This window comes from Falco punctatus (assembly GCF_963210335.1).
Source record: "Falco punctatus genome assembly, chromosome: 4".
In the NCBI taxonomy this organism is placed as follows: Eukaryota; Metazoa; Chordata; class Aves; order Falconiformes; family Falconidae; genus Falco; species Falco punctatus.
In genome coordinates this window covers 81,560,558-81,581,294 of record NC_137583.1, presented here as the reverse complement: position 1 = coordinate 81,581,294, position 20,737 = coordinate 81,560,558, and the positions used below count along the sequence as shown (strand labels likewise).

General features: G+C 36.9%; 1 protein-coding gene across 6 annotated transcripts in view; it reads left to right on the top strand.

Moving 5' to 3' along the window:
- Positions 1-20,737, top strand: part of DGKB (diacylglycerol kinase beta) — a 389,225-nt gene extending 368,488 nt beyond the window's left edge. For all 6 annotated transcript variants that reach the window (XM_080383930.1, XM_080383931.1, XM_080383932.1 and 3 more), the window contains one exon: positions 1-20,737. This exon is cut by the window's left edge and continues 10,169 nt beyond it. The gene's annotated coding sequence lies outside the window, so the exon portion shown is untranslated.

Below are 20,737 nucleotides of genomic sequence, written 5' to 3'. Positions count from 1 at the left end.
CAACAAAACATTTTGTGGTATTTTTTTTTTTCTCCAGAACTATAATCTGAGGAAAAACAACGGTTACTTGAAATGAAACAGAATAAAAAAAAAAAAAAAAAAAAATCCTAAAAACTACTTGTCTCACTCATTAAAAAATTGTTGCAGGTAGAATTTTTTTTTTTTTTTTTTTTAGTTAACTCATTGCTCTAATCCAGTGGTAAAGGAGGACTGAGAACACTTCTTTAAAGTAACCATTTTCATTTTCACATGGCCATACTGAATGTAGAGAAGATACAAGGTTCTTGGCCTTATTTCTTTGCTTTCCATTACTGCTTAGTTTCATTCAGCTACTCCCATGCATGTCATTAGGCTGGACCGCTTCTTAGCATTTCTGTGACCTCTGGCTCACCACTGTTGTGTCTTTACCTTCAGTCACAAAATAATAACTGATTGTCTGCATTCTCCTCAATCTTTGAAGGTTGGGCGGAGGTTTTTTTGTTATTTTTCCATAATTTTGTTTTCCCTCTGCTGGTTTGCTTCCTTTGCTTTGTTCATACACTTCTCATTGAACTACATGTTATTTTGATCTCAGTCACAGCCCTTGTAAATTTTCTTGCCTATTCAGATCTACTCAGAATCTACCTCTAAAGGATTCCTCATATGTTAGTTCACAAGCATCTTCTTTCAGGAACCATCCTCAGACTTACACCCCACCTCCCTTCCTTCTGGTTACACTAGGCACAGGTTATCTGTCTTCACTTATGAGGCCCTTAGTGGTTTATGCCTGCCTTAACAAAAGTTGGTTTTATGTCTATACTAAAATCATTCTATGTTTAGAGCTTCCATTTTGTAAAATTACTTGATACAAAGGCAAGTACATATTCATATGATCTATATCTAATCAAGCCATGATGACATTCTATAATGTGTACTTTTAGATTTTAAAGCAAGGATTTTGGCAGTTTTAGCATATAGTGATCTTATATTTGATTAAAATTCCTCTGAAAATGTCTACAAAGCTCCTTCATTTCTTCCTTTCAAATCCTTCCTTCAACTATCTACAAAAAAAAGCCATGTTTCATCTATTACCACAGAAAACAGAACCTGTTTTCTTTCATATTCTTACATATGTGTACCTAACCGGTTTTAAATTACAAGCTTTCCTTTAGGGGACGGGGGAAGGGAGCTCCATGCTCTGTGAAATTAGAGCATCTAGCATAATAGGAGTTCTGGTCCACAGCTCCATCATTTAAATGTTAGAACAATCGAGATATATCCATGTAATTTTATGTTGGCAGAGGCAGTGGTTTATAGCCTGCTGATGATTACATTGCATGTCCCATCTGCACATGATCTGCAGGGAACATGAACCTAGCTAGAGGATTTACATTGTCACAGTTTTAGCTTTCTGTTCTGAAACTTTTTCTTTCATTCCCCCTTCTGTTGGCCAAAACAACTACTGCATTCTCCTCACTTGCAGAAGAAATTGTAAGACCCTTGTCCCCCACAGGCTCTGTGGATGTGCTTCTTTAAAGACTCTCCATCCCATATCACCCAAAAAGTGGGGGGTGGGGGGTTGGTGTGCAAAAACAACCCCAATCCCAGATCCATCGACCTTGGAGGCTTTTTGGAGAGATACTGAATAGGCCAAGAACACATCCTTCCTTTCTCTCCTGTATATCACAGGGAAGGAGGCCTTGCAAAATTTTTTCACATTTTTTCACATTTTTTAACATTTAATTGCTTCGCCGGTGACCTGATCCAGGATCAGAAAGATACAAAAAATTTTACCTGGATTTTACTTGAGTTTTCAGGTAAAAATACAAGGCCCCTTAACTATGATATGGGCATGAAAGATTAGGGCTTGAAGGCCAAATATGACTACCTGAGGTCCCAGATATTTGTGACTTAAAGTGCCTCCCTATAGCCTATAGGGTGGCACAGGAGTGGCGGAATGGAACAAATACTCTTCTCTTCCAATATGCTTTATTTGCTGTTTTCCCTTCTGTGACTTTCATTTCCATTCCTCCAGTGGCTGCTGCATTGTTAAGGCTCATTCTATAACTTTAACAGGGGAAGTCTGAAAGAATAAAGAAGTATATATATATTAAAAATAAAGAGAAAACACAAAATGCAGTTTGTCATAACTTCGAGTAAGCTAGCTCAGTTTTGTTGCCCCCACCTGTTATTTCCCATTGGTGTTTGCCCAGTCAAGATGTGTTCAGGGATAAAGAGAGAAAGTAAGATTACTTGGAGTCAGGGGAAATTAATGTGTTATTTGCAACAGAGCTGGAGTGCAATGCATTGTATAGAAGGTAGCTTTAATTAAAACCTTTATTTCAAAAATAAGTAGGTTGAAGTCCACGTGAAAGAAAGGAGGGGGAAAAAGTTGCATTGTCTTGCATCTTTCTGTTTTAGAGACTGCTTACAAGCTGAAGGCACATTCTGTGCCAGGCTGTGCCTGGTACATCACAGGCTTTGCAGCCAGGTGAAGGAATGCTGGCTGGCTATAGCCTCCTGAATTGGCTGCCTACATAATAGCCCATGTTTCTGCAACTTTGTCAGCCTGTTTTATGAAGGAAGCACTACCTTAGATTTAAGATAGTCGTGATTACTTCATCCTCCTCTCTGATTTGCTTTCCTGCCCTGACACCTTTTATTAAAAGATAGGAAAAGTATTTAAGAATAGTTTAAGGTTGCTCTTAGTATTTTGTGCCTTCTTGGACAAAGACTTTCAAGGTGGTTTGCTTTGTGGAAGCTCAGTACTAAAAGGGTTAAAAATTTTACTTCTTCCAAGATTCCCAAGATATTTTTTTTATTTATTGCAGTCTGATCCCTGAATGAAGGTATAGAGGAAATGTCACTGTTGCTGTCTTATGCATTCCCTTTACAGAAATTACAACATTTGGGCTGTAATCTCATACATTGTAATGTAAGTCCACAGCAATCAGCTAAATTGTTCTAGATGTTACATGGTATTGGAATCTGACCTGGAATGTTAGCTAAGTAAAGTAAGAGCAGGATGAAGAATTGTTCTGAAAAGTATTTCAGATTTCATCTAGCCATCTGGATTGAGTATACCACCATCAATGTGTTTTGCAGATGTGAGAAGAAAATCCAGATTCTGCTAGCCGTACTGGCAATGATGTTCTTACTGCCTTGAGTGGTCCTGCCTTTCATCAGCAGTATGAGTTACAAAGTCTGGCTCCAATCCCTAAGGGAACCTACCTGTTTTAGAAGAGATCTTTTGTTCAGCAAACCTGTCTTCCTCGGGAAGCAATGCTTCTTCAACTCCATGGAGGAGTGTTTATCAGTCACATCAGAAACACTTTAGTAAAGTGAAACAGTATTAAATATAGGACTTTTTTTTTTTTTAATAAGAAAAATAGTTAGCTCTTGCAAAAGGGTTTTCATCCTGTAAGCTGGGGAAGAGAAAAGCCAAATGAACCTTCTGGCATTAGAGACTTTAAAATAAACTTAACTGACTTTTTCTCTTTTTAAAAAAAAAATGCATTAAAAGTATAAAATTGTTTGCCTTTGACTGTAGAAAATTAATTTTTGAGACACCTCTCAAATTCTCATTGAGAAATTGCTTAGCTCTTACTGAGACAAAGTTCCCATTGAGCACTCTTGTGATCTCACCACTACTACCTTTGTAGCATTCAGGTTATTTTGAAAGACTTCTTGTTGATGTACACAGGGTGCTTTTTTAAGGTTTGCTTTAGGAAGAGATACAAAAGCTTGACTGAAAATTTTGAAATTTGACATTATACTTTTACAGAAAATTCATTATTAAGACAACTCTTTTTAACAAACAACAAAAAGCTGTAGCCTGCAGAACTCATAAGACAAGACTGATTTTGCCAGTTAGATACCTACTTCATCACAGGCAGCTAGGACTTGAGACCTAACCTGAGATGTGTGGCTTTGCTTGTTCTTTCACTCCCTGTAAGCATTTGTTCATTTACTGCCATGCAGATAATGTGTTGCATTTCACAGCACAGCAAGTTTAATCAGGACATGTCATCATTAATTTGTACTGATATGCACTGATGGACAGGGTTTTCCAGGAGCATGACTAGCTGTTTATCAAACAATCGTCAATTCTGGGGAAGAAATAGTGCAATCCCCCTGTTGTTTTACAGCATCTGCTTTATCATCTGCTCACAGAAGCACCTTTTTTTCCCCTCCCCCTCCTTCCTTCTCAGGGTTTCCCTTTGTAGCTGTCACTTGTAGACAGCTTCATTTATTTCTGCTGATTTCTAATTCCTTTAGGAGAGATGCCTAAAAGATATGCTTGATTTATTGAAACATGTTGTGGGACTGAAATGGTTAACGACAGCAAGACAAGGCTAAATGCCACAATCTGCATTTGATTTTTGATATTTCTTTTTTTTTACAAAGTGTCTTTTTGAGTATCATAAATAATTTACAGTTCAAAGCGAATACTTCTAAGTGTTAGAAAGCCAAATTCACATTTATATCATTTGCTAATGTTTCCGTGATATAACACAAATCATAAAACCCATTCTTATTGCTTTATATTTTAACAAAAGAGCTATTACATTAGCATAGAAACTCAAAAGGACTCTTATAAGAGCAGGTTAAGGAGAGGTATTAGTTTTTCAATCTTACAGTCCTTAGTAGTAGAATTCTGACTCCAAGCACAGACGATTTTACCTGACTAAGGACACCAGGGTTAACCTTTTATCATGCAAAACTTACCATCTCACAAGCGCGTTGTTTTATTGCTTTGGGGAGTTGCACACTGGGAATAACTCTGAAAGCTAATCCTAGGTAATAATGATTTCATTTTAGCTGGACATACTGTGAATTGCTTGTAACAGGTAGAAGTAGCACACATGACTTCCAAAATGAAATCATAATTGCAAATACTTAAGGAAAAGACAAAAAGCCATGGAAATCAGAAGTTTTGTCACTGATGTGCAGTTAGACACGTCGACTTCAAACTCCTTTAGTTCTTGTTACTATCACATAGCCTAGTCAAGTTAAGAGATCTTCTAGAAGCAGTAAATAGTTGAACACTTTCTCTGTTTCACCTGTAAAGACATATTTTAATGCCTAGTTCTCTTTGAAGCTAAACATCCCAAATGTTACTGGCATAGAGGTAGAGAGAAGACAAAAAAAAAAAATCATTAACCTTGGAGGAAAAAACATAAACTAAAAATATAGAAAGCTTACTCGTAAAAAACTGAACTTAATATCTGTATAGTAGTTATCCCGTCTCAAGATAAGTGACCTCATAAAAAGACTTGCTAAAGGAGATCAAACTCCACCTCTCATTTTTTGATAAAAATATAAAAATTCTGTCCCATACACACAGACCAAACAAATTACTTTAAGGGACATCACTTTTTGTCTGAAATGAGATGAGCTATATCTGTAAATGATATCTAATATTTCAAATTATATAGAATTTTGATACTATAGTATCAAATGTTGACAAAAATAATCAAATATCTGCAGAAGAGAGGGAAGATGTTGAGGATCTCTCTCTATTCATTTTATTCGAACAAAATATTCTTAGCACTGCTCACACTGACTTATGAAAAACTTGATCATTCAGATGCATTTAATACCTGTCATTATTTATACACTATCCTTTCATTCTGAATGATTGACTTCTACTTTGCCCACTGAAGCTGATACAAGGGATCGCTACATTCACTGTTGAAATTAGTGCTGATGTATAATGTTGCCTAACTTCACACAGTAGTGTAAAAGGGGAAGGGGAAAACAATCAATGCCCAGAAGGAATTCTAGGGAAATAGATACTAACTCATCAGATTGACATTTTGGCGCTGGAGACAGGTTCTTAGCTGAGGTAAATAGGAGTAGTTGCCTCAGAGTCAGTGGAGTTGATTTATTACCAGCTGAAAGACTAGTGCTAGACCGACAATGTCCCAGCCCCTGTGAAAGGACATGTACTATTCTCAGTGAATACAAATGGGGAGGGCCTTTTAAATGGGCCTGACTGGAGGTTTTGTACATCTATGTGATTTGGCAAGTGGTTGGTTTTCTGAAGCCTGAAACGATTTGCAAATTCAGAGAAAGAATTGAACTAGAGATGGCGAGGGAGAAAGGAAAAGACAAGATTTTTTTGGTAAATGAAACTGTAAGGACAGGATGCCTGTGCAACCCTTCTAGCAAGCGGCACGGAGCTCAGAGCACTTCCATGGCAAGAGTCATCCTCAAACTCTGTCTGCCTGAAGGGTCTTGTGCCTTCATCCTTCAGTTTCTGCAAGAGCTCTCTGTCACAAGGCCTGATGTACTGGGTGGAGGATATCCTTTGCTTTCAAAATTTCACTTAAAGTATATTTAAGAGCAAGCCTAGAGTCTGGGTTTTGGGAAGGAATTAGTAATGAAGTGTCTGTTTCATGGGGATTAAATGCCTCAGGGCAAGGACTTGGGTTTCTCTCTGAGTTGATGAGTTTCACTGAAGTTGTAATTGACAACTGAAGAAAGGCTAAGGTGGTAGGCTAAGAATGTGCTTTGTACCAAGACCCCAGCCTCACCTCCCGTGGCCCTCCACTCTCTCCAGGGTGGCCAAGCAAGAGTTACACAGGGGTGCAGGAAAGGAGCAAAACAGCTGTGGTACATTGGACACAGGCTGCAAGTGCTCAGCCTTAGTTAAAGTACCCTAGTGCATAGAATGACATTCTTAAGTAGTATCTTTGATGTAGGTATTTATAAATGCTAAGTTTTCTCAAGTGCATTTCATGCCGTTGTCCTTTGTGATACCTTAGTTTAAACAACAGAAGCCACAGTGTGTGAAGTGCGGAAATATTTCTTGTGAAATGAGTAGTTATTTGTCATCACTTCACAAAAGACTTTCAGATTATTGAATCTGGACCCTATTTCAGTTGGCAGCATTTAGCAAAAGAATAATATTTTATGAAATATAGATATATGCATATTTATGAACTAAAAACTGCTGTAAATGTGGCAGTTAGAAGTTTAAATGTAACAACTAATTAAGAGGTGTGTTTTCAATTAATAAAACTATGGGATTGGTCTTTACATCCAATTTTCCCTCCCTTTAAAATAATCTTTACTGTTTTGATATTACCTTAATAACTAAGGACACAAAGCATTCCCCTTTCAAAAAAAAAAAAAAAAAAAAAGGATTTGGGGGGGAAATAGTGTAAAATGCCAGAAATCCTTGAGCTGTATATTCATAATCTGAAATGTAGTTAGAACTGCTGGCAGCTTTAATGATAATGCTAATTCCGCCCCCCAACCCACCCCCCATCTCTGCTAACATTCAAATCCACTGTTTCTTCTGGATTTGGTTTGGCAGTCGCATCCCACTCAATATGAAGGCGTGCGAAAGAGAAAAATCAGTCTGCTAGCATACTATATTGGACTCATTTTTTACTCATCTCATGGCACTAAGACTTCTTTTATCTGCAGGAATGCCAACTGATAGAGCAAATGACAGATGAAGCAGTCACTTGCAACAGTTTAACTGCAGAATTTGGGATACTTTTTTCCCCACTGTGAAATGCCCTTTGATACTGGCAAAAATAATCCCAAATCAATCCCTGCCCCCCCTCCCCCCACCCCCCCACCCCCGCATAAAAAAAAGCTTGAAAAAACCAGTCACATTTTCAAAAGTACCTAAATGGGTTTGCATCCAAATCTCAAAATCCTTTGTACCATCATATGGGAGCTATACTATTTTATTTTTTTTTTGCTAGATACACAAATTGTTGAAATCCATAAGTCAAAGAGGAGCGTCCTTAGTTTCTGAGAGGCTTGGGCTATTTTCATTAACTGACAGTTGTTTGTTTTTTTTTTTTATCTAGTTCACCAACATGTTGAATGCCATGAGTTATACTGCAGCATAGGGAATGTATAAATTTTTTAAAAAAAGTAGTAGGACTGTAGTTCAATCTTTTCGTGTCCTAAATTATTTTAAATTTATTCAAAAGATTTCACCCCTTAATATTTTTTAGGACTTCTGATTTTCTCAAAAAAAAATTTGCATATTGCAAAGCTTTCATAGAAAGCTTCCATTTTCATTTTTATTAGTAATATAGTTCTTGTCAATTTTTTATGAAATATTCTTGCACAAAATCACCATTAGAATCACAAAATAATTTAGATAGATACCACTGGAGATCATCTAGTCTTAGCCTCCTGCTTAAAACAGGCCTGCAGGCCTAACATCTCTAGCTCAAGGCCTCATCCAGTTGAGTTTTGAATATCTCCAAGAGATATAATGCAGAGATTCCACTATGTCTTCACAGCAGTGTCTGACCACTCTCTTTGGGAAGATCTCTTCTTAGCATCTAACTGGAAATTCCCTTCCTGTAAATTATGTCTACTGCCTATGGGTTACACTGACTAGGTCTGCTCTCCCTGAAAACGGGTGTGACATCCTCCAGTCTCCAGTCCTCAGAGAGCTGCCGGACATGCTAGCCCATGCAGAGACTGCAGAACAGTGTCTCCCAATGAAACTTCCTGGCTCCCTCAGCAGCCTCTGAGCTCATTCCGTCTGGTCCTGTGGGTTTGTATGTCCACTTTGTTTTGAGTCTTTCACCCTTCATTTTAAACACACATAATATGTTTCCAGTGGTGTTCCCCAGTACTTATAAGGCAGACGTGAAAGAAACCTTTACAAGTTAAAGCAAAGCAGACATCATGTTCCTCATCCTTTTCTTGTCTTCTGTCGTTAACTTCTCTGCTCCATTCAGCAATGGTCCCGTGCTTAGGTTTTCTTTTTCTTCCAAGATAACAAAAGGTTCTTGCTGCTTTTTGTATCTCCTGATACAGAGCTTTGGCTCTCCTAATTTTACTACTGAATGCCCAGGAAATGGTTTTATAAAGTGTTTTTTGGGCAGCCCAACATCACTCCCACTTTCTGTACAATTCCTTTTAGCATTTCAGCTCAGTCAGGATTTCCTTATTCAGCCAAGCTGGCTCCCTGTGCTTGACTCTGCACATTGGAATGGACAATGCTTGTACTTGAAGAGGATTATCATTGAAGGCCAACCAGCTCTCTTGGACCTCTTTGTCCTTCAAAACAGTCACCCATGTGATTCTGCCTACAGGTTTGACTTGGCTATTTAACTTCCTCATGTCTCTCAGGGTCTTAAAGTCCAGTGTCTCCTGATCAGTTCTGCCAAGGTTACCCTTGACTACTGCATTCCCAACCAGTTTGTTCTTATTTGTGAGTAGCAGCTATGCCAGGAAGGCATACCCTCCCTGCATCTTCACCACCTTTGCAAAAAAAAAATTGTCCCTAACGTTCTCCATAAATCTTGTGAATCTTTGTGTCCTTAGAAGTCCCCATTCCAACAGACACCAGTGTGGTTCAAGTCCTCCTTGACAAACAGGGCTTGCAGTTACAAGGCTTCTTCCAGGTTTTTCTAGAAGGCTTTGTTCACTTCTTTATCAAATGGTCTGTCATCCATCCATTGCAATCCTCCAGTCATGGTGTCATCTCCTGTCATGACAAAGTGTAATCTTTTACTATCTCCTTAACTCTTTTTTTTTGTCATTGAAATGTAGAGCACAAATTATTTATTTACCAGTTTGTACATTTACGTTCCTCACTGTCTTCAGAAAAACAGCTTACTCAGATTGGAACTTGCTTTAAACATTAAAATATGTGTGTTTCAATATTTAAAATTTTGATGGATGGGATGCATGTTAAAACACAGTTTTTCTATGGTCTCAATTCCCTCTGTAGTAGGATGCAATCTAAATTTTCTGAATGCTGAGAACTCTCCAGTGACTCTCTAGTTGTCCCAAAAAGGACCTATACATAACTGATGTGAGTCTAGGAAAGAATACATCATCTTATCTCAGAGAACCAATGGATGCACCAGGTTCATGAGTGAGCACAGGGACAATGACAATATAGGAACCAGGATATGGCGTTGCATTTGGGTTCTTGCACCAGGCTAGCCTGTGGTATCTCAAGTTCCAGTCAACAAATTATATTATGCAGGTAAAACTTTTGTGTTTTATAAAGTATGGCTATATTATGTCTTGAAAAATAATACCCTGTCTTATGTCACAAAGACATAAGTTGTAAAGATATTATTTTGATTTACTGGAATTTGTTCTTCATCTTCACAATGAAACAAACAACAACAACAACAAAAAAAAAAAAACCACAAAAACCCAGAACTATTCCAGGTTATGTTCCACAAAACAAAATGAGACCAAAATGTTGGTTCTGTCTTCAAGAAACCAAAATACTTTCATACACAAGTTCACAGCAGAATACATGGATTTTGAAGAAACAAATAAATGGCAGTTTCATAGTCCTGTGTTTACATTTCTCTTACCTATTCTACTGCTCAAAGCTTTTACCTAGGAGTTGCTGAGCATCTAGAAAAACCTGAGTGATCTCTTCCAGTAGCAAAAAGATAGATTTATTCAATTACATTCCAAAGACTGGCAGCTGTCTGAGGGCAAGAGCTGACTCTGCAAATCTCAACAAGTGTAATATTCACTTGTGAGCTTTTAAATATACAGGACCTCATAGACAATTTTTCCAGTGATTCTTGAACTCTGCAAACAGTACTGAAACAACAGTATCCTTGTCACTTGTCTGCACTGAGTGGAAAATTCTGCTTCTTTTTGAGCAATCTCCCCTTTGTTGGGATTGTGTTTTCTCTTAAATACTTCAAACAAAATGTTAAAGATTTCCTCAGCTTGCTAAAACTAGTGCAAGCTTGTTGCTGGCTATGGAGATGGTAGCTTGGTAGATGATTTTAAAAGATCATTTAAGTACGTGAATGTTTTCACTGAAGACAATGGGTCTATCACCATTCTTAAAGTTCAATATGTTTTTAGGTATTTTTCTGCAATGAGGTTCTTCCTTTTAGATTAGATAAAATTCATGACCCAAATTTTTGTAAGTAATCAGAAGGTACTCAGTTACTACAGATAAAAATAGCAATAATTCTTTCTTTCCTTCTGTAGAGGAAATAGCTCAATTAGCTATTTTTATTTACTTGCTTGTATGCATGACAGATCCATGTGGAAGTTAGATCCAGCCAAGACAGTGAGTCTAGTGAACTTCACCATTACATGATACCCCTCTATCAACATCTCAAGACAGATTTTGATGTCTAGAAGCTTATGGATTGGTGAGTTGTTGCTCAGGTGAATTTTGTCTACAGTTTTACAGATTTAAAGGACTCTGAGGGCTTTGTTTGGAAAGAAATTTCTTTGCATTTCAACCAAGACAAAAAAACTTTTTTTTTTTTTTTTTTTTTTAAATCTTTCTAACCTTCATCTCCATGGTTTAGGTACACAGCATGAATAGGAATAAACATTAACCGCCTGAGAAAAGGAGCTAGTTTCTGTTAAGTTAGATAAAATGAGGGTATTAGACACAGATAGGAAAGAAAGGTTAAATTCATCTAGCATCAATCAAATTAAGCTGGGACACCAGATTTTTGTATGTTGATAAATAACTGTGGGGTGTGGGGTGCTGGGGTGTGTGTTAGTCATTAAACTAATTTAATGTTCTTATCTCAGTGCTATGTCTTTGACCTAGGTCTTCAGGTTACTAGTTTTTGATGGCAGTGATGACTTATTCCATCCCATTTCTGGCTTCGAACTGGAATGTATGTAGGTTCAATCAGAAATGCAGGCAACATCCAGCAATTTTGCAGTATATAATATGAAGGGTGTTTTAGTTTTCTGAAACCTGAAGCAAAACCCAATAGTGAGAAAACTGGAAGAGAAGCCCCTCAGAAGGTGCACAAGAGATCTCAGGGAGAGTTTCTGAGTTGTTTGGAAGCCCATATAATTAAAAAATTAAACAGGCAATCTACCAAAACAATAAGGCAAAGATCAGAGGGAAAACTGAGGCTTAGACTTTGTAAGGATAGGAACAAACTGCTCCACTATTCTTGTTCTCATTTCTATAACTGCTTGTCTGGCATACTTTCTGGAACCCTTTAATTCACAAACATCTGGCAATAAAACTTGGAGATGTTTTCATTGCTTTCAGTCTCTGTCTTTGAGCGTTATGCTTCCTTGTCTTTCCAAGAATAAATCTAAGGGTTTTTGAAAATTTTTGCAAAAGTTCATGGAATTGGATTTCACTTTTGTGTAACAACACAGATATTTAATCACTGCAAATGAGTTCCAGGTGTTGTAGTCTTCACTGCTCATGCTAAGAATAGCTTTCTGGTATAAATGCACCTCAGCAGTTTTGTTACAGTGTATTGTATATGTTCGTATGTAAAAACATTCATTTTATCTCTCATCCTCCAAACAATTGGTGGTAGCATTTTATTCTGACTTTTTTTTCATCAAAGATGGCTTCTTCATACAAAACTGTATTATTTGCTTATGGATTCAGTAAAATGAGAGGGTTTGAATATTATTTAACTATGTCAATATATGAAGCCGTACAGTTTCAAAGAAGTTGAAATGTTTTGAGAATATAAATGTAGAAAAATTGCAATGTGAATAAATAGCTGGTTTCTAATATGAAAAAAAAATCTTCCTGAGATTTTTGGGTAGTATTGTAAAACTTAACACTCCTTTAAAATAACAGTATTACAGTCTTGAAAACTGGGGTGATGCACGTTCTCTCTGTTTTTAAATTGAGCCTTAGCACTACTGAATGGGAACATTCATCCTTAGAATTATCTATTACTTATTTCATCCCTTTTGTTTCAGAATCAGCTGCAGATTATTCTTTTTCTCAAGCAAATTTTTAAGAACTCTGTTGATTAGCTTGTTTATTATATGACTCAATATTGTTTCTGCCCTGAATTTTAGCAGTTTTCTTTCTTTACTGGAAGAGAGCTAAGCCTGTAGTGCAGTCCAGCTGCTGTCTTACCATGTTGTACACTACATGCTCCACAAACAGGAGGTAAATCCTAAAGAGGAGCCGTGCTCTGAGGAAACTGATGAATTTCTGGTGTAAAATAGATGGAGGGTCTGTGGGATTTGATTCTCTTCAGTATAAGTTTTTTGGGTTTTTTTCTTTTTTAAAAATCTCTTTTCTAGATACAAGATACAATTGGGCCATCATAAGGAGCATCTTAGTTTATAGAAAATCAAACTACAGCCCATCATTTTTCTTCCTACTCCCCCATCTGAGGACGAAGGAAAACATTACATCACCTCTTTGTGTGAACAGGTTTCACTCTGGTATACTTGGCCCACTATTCAAGGCAACAAGGAGAAGTGAAACCGAAGTAATTCCTTTACTTGATTTGGTCCTTTCCCAGCTTTTTGTCACTACAGTCACTAATCGAATGCTGCTGAGGGAGGGGAGCACTATTTCCCTGGATGACATAATAAAAGCAGTGATAATCTCCCTGTCTTATAAAGAGACAGTGGACTTCTTCCTCCCTTGCATTTGTAATTAGTCAAGAATCTGGGAAGGATAGGAGAAGCACCCATGGAAACAAAGAACTCGAGTTTTGCCCTGAGCTTCTGTCAGGTCAGGAGCATAAACAGGAGTGCTTCGATCAGGAGTACACTAAAAACAGTAATCTGTTCACTATTCATTCCTTGAGACACTACATATTCGTGCTGTTTACCTTTGAACTGTGTGTGCGTGGCATGTGTGAGGGTTTGTTGGTTTGGGTTGGTTGGTTGGTTTTTGTTTTGGTTTGGTTTTTTTTTTTGGGGGGAATGGTGCAGAACGTAAAGGCAGCTTTTCTCTCAATGAATAATTAGAAGTTTGACTGGTCACATCATGGGCTTGGGGAGAGGGCAGACACAGATGCTGTGGGAGCAGCAGTGACTGCCACTGTCACAGTGTGGCTGTGATAACAGAGACAGATATGTTCAGCTGGGTGGCATTTACTAATTTATTTTCTGGCGTTCCAGCAGAATGGACTTATCTGTTCACCTTAGTTTATGTTATGAGTAGCAGATAAGTTTGTGTTAGATTTCTTGGTCGTTTGGTTGGTTTTTTTTAATACATCAGTGCTTTAGATGTTTTGTTACTTAATCTAATCTAACGTCTATTATTGAATTTTCAGTTTCCAAATCTGATCTCCATTCTTTCTCAGACTTTTCCTTCAATGCATTTAGCACACAAGAAAATCACATTTTCACTCATCTCTGTCTTAATTTAGAACACAGTGTACTTTTGATCTTGAATCGTTCCTTTTGTTGACTTAGAAAAAAAAAGGATTTTGTTCTCTTTTTTTTTTTTCTTTCTGGGCCTTTTGTTTGTGTTTTGGTTTTGTGGTTGGTTTGGTGGCTGTTTGTGTTGGGTTTTTTTCCATCTGCCTCTAAGTGGCATTTTTTGTTCTCATGACTTAAAACACATCATACTGTGATACTGTGTGTTTTCTGTCGTATTCTGTGTGTATATTTAGGGCTTGTGAAGAGTGACAACTAGATCATCCTGTGAAAGTGAAGGTTTCTGACAGTCAATAAAGCAGTTACTCATAAGCAACAACATAAACTCTCATTCTATTACATAACACTCAAGAGTTAATTTTTGGGATATTTCTAAGGTTTTCTCCTGATATCTTGCTTGTGGGCATCAAATATACAAATGATGGCTACTTTGACTGAGGCAAACTAACATACTTGTATTTATAACAGTGTCTTACCTGTCAAAGGAATTTGGATTTTTTTCATGCCAGCCAACTGGTCTAAACTCATCAGGTTTAATTTCATTCAGCAGTTCAGGAAAAGATCATTGTTTAACAATTCTTTAAAAATTCCCTGTTAGCTATTTCTAATAGATAGTTTACACCTTGGCGTTTTTTTGTATACAATAAACTATTTCTAGTTCTAATATAAATACCGTATTGCTGGCAGCTCAGCTTTTTTATTATTATGATTTTTTTTTCCTGACTTTTGCTAGAGAAAGAGAAAGAAATGCTTATATGTGTTTATTGCACTCCATTATAGGCACCCAGAGAACTAATAGTGCAACAGGCTGTATAAGACTAGGAAGTGGTATGAAATTGTAAGAGAAGGCATCCAACAGCTTTATAGAGAAAAACCTGGAGATAATGGTGGATAATAAACTGATGACAACACTGATAAAAGGATCATAGTATTTTACCTTTAAACCAAATTAGAATGCAATATCAATTATGCTGGGTTTAGACCCCTTATCTTTCTTAGTTTGCTTTGCAATCTAACAAAACCTCTCACATTCCTAAACTCTGACGTACATTGCAGTATCCACCCAAATGATTTGTCTATGAATAGGAAATAAAATGGTGTTTATCAGCAGCTGATTAGAATTATTCCTAAAGCTTTTCACTCCTTCAAACAGCATAATGATCACCATTAAACTTTCACTTTGAGAGCATATACCCTTGGTTAAAATAAGCATGGGGAACTTCTGCAGTTATGTCTGGTTTGAATTAGGAACATAACATGCAGTTATGTCTATTTCGAATTAAGAACATAACCTTTTAGAATGATATTAACGATAATTTCTGATACCTGCGTTGAGAAGGCTTTTAGTAGATTCTACCATATTAACATTTTTTTTTTAGAGCATTTATAGCCACACATTACGCACATTGTACAAAGCTGCTTTAGAAGCTTAATGTATGAATGCTCTTTTCTATTTCAACAGGTGTAGTGTACATTATTTACTAAGAATGTACCTATTCATTTAATCTTTAAAAACTGAGGGACTGCTTTACTGTATTTATCACTTTGTAGTGGTATCAACTGACTTCCTTCCTGCTTTCTACATCAATAAAACCATTAGCCAGATTTAAATTTTACTTCCCTTTTTTGGTGATGATGATAACCATGGAGGACATAGTTTGACTTTTGGATTCCTAGCTGACTCTGTGGCATCTATTTTTCTTTGAATCAAGTACATTTCATGTGCAAAGTACTTCACAGAAAAGAATGTTTTACTAAGAGTTTCAGAATCCTTAGGTTTCAGGCTTTAAATATAGATTCTCTCAGTTTAGGGTGAGATTTGTCATCCTGCTGAGAACAATAGTGATACTAAGATGATAGCTGCTACTTAGTAGGTCAGAAGGAAGAAAGATCTCCCAACCTATAGCTTTTGTATTTAAGGTAGTTGAATCTTAAGTATCCTGAATACACAGGGTTAAACATTTCCTGAAGTCACTGGAAAGATGTTATTTTTACCTGGGGATGAGGTAGGTCTAGCGGATTCCTTGTTTTGAAACAAGCACAAGGAAAAGCGCTTTTTCAGTCTGCAGACTAAATATTTTACCCTGGACATCTAGATTTCCTGTACAATTAAATTAGTAGACTGCACAGATACAGCTCACATATTCCTTGCGTGCATAGGTCACACAATAGCCTAGTAAGCGCTGTTGTAGTCTGCATTAGTTTAGCAGTTTTACCAACCAGACTAGTATTTCTGAGAACGGAAGTGTACTATGTGAAAGTATCCTTAATTGGTCCCCTGAAAGAATGTAAGAACATACCCTTGGACAGCACAGTTGGCCCTAGTATCTGCTATAGTGGGTTACCTAATGGTAAGGAAAAAATGACAGCACTAGTGTGAGTGAGGATGCAAGTTCTCTGGATGCACAGAAGTCCGTGCATGTCTCAGCACGGTAAGCACCATTTTTACAGAGTTCAGTTCATCTTCTTATGCTAGTGAATCTGGCACTAGTGTTGGTTAAATATTATATATAAACCAGCTGAGGAAACTGTTCCTTAAAGCAAAATATCACTTATGTTTTTTGTCTGTGAGGAATTTTGGAGAAGAACTTGTGTTGCCAGCAACACGGGGGAAGGAAGAGATCTCTTTTTGCAAAGGAAAATATGCTTTCCTGAGATTTCTCTTGCAATGTGCTGAACTATAGATAGACTTCAATGAAAATTTCAGCCACAAGATTTCTAGATGAAGTATGGTATTGCCAAGAAAGTTAAAAATGTTACAGAACTGTACCTATTAAAATAAGTTATGTGGCACTTTTATAATGAGAGCAACATATGTGTGTCATTCCTACTCACACGTTACAAGAACACAATGGACACAGAAACTTCATGGACATAACAGTGACTGCCTTAAAGTTTTGGACTGCATTTGGCAAATTTTATACTCCCAGAGCAGGCACAATAGGTATTGGTACTACTTCAGTTCAAGTTGGTCTTGGGTACAAACTGGCCACTAATACTGAATACTAAGTATGTCAAGCCCCCTGTTAATATTGCCAGAGAAGATGTAAAAATGTAACAAAAAAATGAGCTTTTTCAAATAACAAAAACCCAAACCAACACACCAACCCTCGGAGAAAAACATTTTAAATCATGCTGTCTTACTAGATGAGGAATAGAAGAAAAAATACGGGATTTTACTCTTTGATATTCTTCTAAGTACTTGTCCTCAGTGACTGGGAACTGTCTCAGATCTTGCTTCTCTATAATAAGCTAAGAAAATTAGTTTGAAAGTGAATGAGTAAAGAACAAGCGAGTACTTGTGTAATGTGATATGTGTAACTGTTGCTACAGGCAATTGCTGACCTAAAACTAAACTAAATACCTCCACAAGTATTCCAGTTTAGAAGTACGGTTTTACCTAGCATTTCAAATGTCTAATAATGCTTCTAAACATCTAAGTGATATTTAAATTTAAACATTTAAGAGAGAATACCTAACAACAACTCTGTGTGTCTGCCTACAACACTTTGTTATGCTGTCAATATTTTTGTGGAGTTGGACACTATTCAGCAGTAAGATGCCTGTACAGGATGGGGGTGGGGGGAGAGTGGTCAACAGAGCCTATCCAGTAGCAATGAAAAGGCATGCCTTAAAAGCAAAAATTTAATTTACTGGCTATCAGACTGTGAGACATACTTCAACTCCTTTTTTTGTGAACTCCCTGTATGTTTTGATTATTGTCACTTAATGGCCCACACTGGGTGCCTCAAAACTGAGACAGAAAGTGCTCAAACATCAGAATATATGCACTATATGAAACTTCAGTTTCAAAAAGCCCTATTCTTTTTTCTTCCTTGTCTTCTTAAACCTTACCACTTATATATGTAGTTTATTTCATTACTTGCGCAAGATTTATTTTGTGGAGTTAGAGACTTAGAAACAAGCTAGCATAATGGTGGGTTGTTTTGGTGGGGTTTTGGGGGGGCTTATTTCTTGTAAGTTTTTTGTTCAAAGAGAAGCATTTTCTACTTCAATATTTTTTTCTCTCTGTGATATAGAAGATGAATCCAGATACCTTTCTGTACTTAAGGGTTTTGCAACTTATAAAGCAGAAGAGTCATTGCCTGTACTGTTATTTTGTCTATATTTCATGATCTTTGATCTTTCAACCTTTACTCTGTTGCAAATCAAGTTTCCTCTAGTACAAGCAGCTCCTGAAGCATCCACTTTGCCCATGTTCAACCTACACAGGTTTCTTGAGGATGTTCACCCTGTGGTTTCACAGAATCTGGAACAGGAAGCAATTTAGTGAACTCTATTCACTGGAAAGGTCAAATGCCCTCTGCTTAGAAAAAGACAACTGACCTAACATACATTACCATCCAAGTGGAAAAAACTCCTTGGGCCTGCTACTCTGTAACTTTTATTGTCTTTGTTAGAGTATTAAACATGTTGTTATATTTTCTGCCAGTCCTTTCACATTTCACAACACTACTTTTAATGTGTGTTTTGATATGAACAAAGTTGAAATTTTGATTTAACATCTCTACACAATTTATTCTTAAATATGAACAGATATGATAATGCAGTACTTGTTCTCTCATTCTCTGTGCATTGGGGAAAGGAGGTAGGATAAATTAGGTGTGCAGTTCCAATTAACAAGCTCAGGAGTCATAATCTTGAAGCTACTATTTAAGCTATGTGAATGGTGACAATATACCCAACTTTGAAAATAAAGCAGTTGCTTTCAAAGCAGCTTTTTTTTTTCTTATCACTGAAGTGGGAAAGAATAAAGCTTGAGGTTTTTTCCAGAAAGGCAAATGTACATTTTCCCTCTGCTAGAGGCAGGAACAGAACTTGCAGAGGTTCATAACTATTGCTTCAGCACTATACTTTTCAGTGAATAAATATTGCTCATCGATGAAACCTCAGGCAGACAGTCAATAATGGTTGAATATTAGGTAAGGCTACAATGAATGTCTTGATAAATTTATAGGTTGGTGGTAAAGACAAAAAAAAAACCCAACCAAACCTCTGAAGGCTAAATAGAAGGGTTTTGAACATTCTGTAGAAATTAGAGCCAAGTCATTCGCTGGAAATCAGGTAGTTGTTTACCCCATTGGGAGACCCAATACTAAAAATCCCCCGTAACTCTTAGAAATATTAAGGAAAAGTTATGTCAACAGCATTGTCTTGTCCCAAAGATTCTTGCATAGTTCTATATACAATTCTTTCTCACCTTGTTAGTCCAACTGAAAAGCAAGATAAGTGTTTGTTTGCTTGACATTTATAATGAGTTACACCTGAGGAATTCTTTGAAAAATTCCAAATGTTACACAGCATAGCTTAGAGCTATATATATGTACCAAGTCATGCTTTAAAAGATTGTGAACTAGTACCTGAGAAAGCAGGGTAACAGCAGAAGTCACCTTCTGAGATTGATTTAGACCATGTAGAACCCCTTGTTTCTACTTCTGTGCTTTACACTTAAAACTTTTTTTCCTCTATTTGTAGTAGTGGACATAAAATAAATCTAATTTCCTTTTTTCCCTATGGCACCTAACAGGCAGATTAGCTATGTCTTTGCAGAGCTGAGCACAAGTTAGATGACTAAAGAAAAAAAATAATCTAAAGTTACATGTTTGAAAATCAAGGGACAAAAAAGAATGTCTAATTTGTCCCCCTGCACTTACAGGGTCACACAAGAGAGCTTTGTTATCATGCTGGATTTATCCTTCCTTTCCCCCCTTCTGGGTTCACTGCATTTGATCTGGCTGCCAAGACTATTAGAGAATCCTTATTTATCCTTTTTCTGCCGTGGGTATTAAATGTAACATTTTCTAGAGCTCATCTATGGTTTTACTAGAAAGCTAGCAGAACAACAATCTACTGCAGAACAGCCTTTCTGTCTGTCTCTGAAATGTTTTCAGAAACTTCTCATTGCTCACCTGTTTTGACTTCCTTCTCAGCAAGTTGTGGATAGCAGAATAAGAATTAGTGTTGGTTTGTGCCTGAGCAGCCTTCTTGACTGGTGCCCTTTATGGTTCCATCAGGAAACTGTGAATGACTTATGAAAAACAATATTTTCAAGTGTAGAAAGGTCCTGAAACGTGTTTGTACATCAATGCCAAGATAAAACTTTAATTTGGGTCATGTAAATTGTATAACTGAAATCCATGTTATAGAGTTCTTTGTAATTACCTTGTCCATTAAAAATTATCATGATCCTTGACTGATAGGCACCAGGATCCTGAAGATATAAGATACTGTTCCTAGGAATGGAGTAAAAAATAGGTGTATCCTCACTTCTTTAATAGGAAAGAAGTGGTTTTTAAATCTGAATGTTACCTGAATCTACATGATTAAAATATATCATTAGTCATTAATTACTGATGTCTTCATAAATATGAAGAAATGGAGTCCTGTTCATTACCATTCTTTGCATAACCTTCAGGGGACACAAAGGGTCTCTTGCCGGGTGGAGGGAGACTAGAGAAAGGCAGTTTAGAGAGAAGGTAACTTTTGTGTTAAAAGGCAAGTATTTCCACCATGTGGAATAGGTCATTTAAGAATATGGTGAGGTAGCTTTTATCTGTTTTGCACATCCTTATCAACCATTATCAGCCAGTTCCTTCTGTACATCTTCTTATTACTTTTTTTTGGGGGGAGG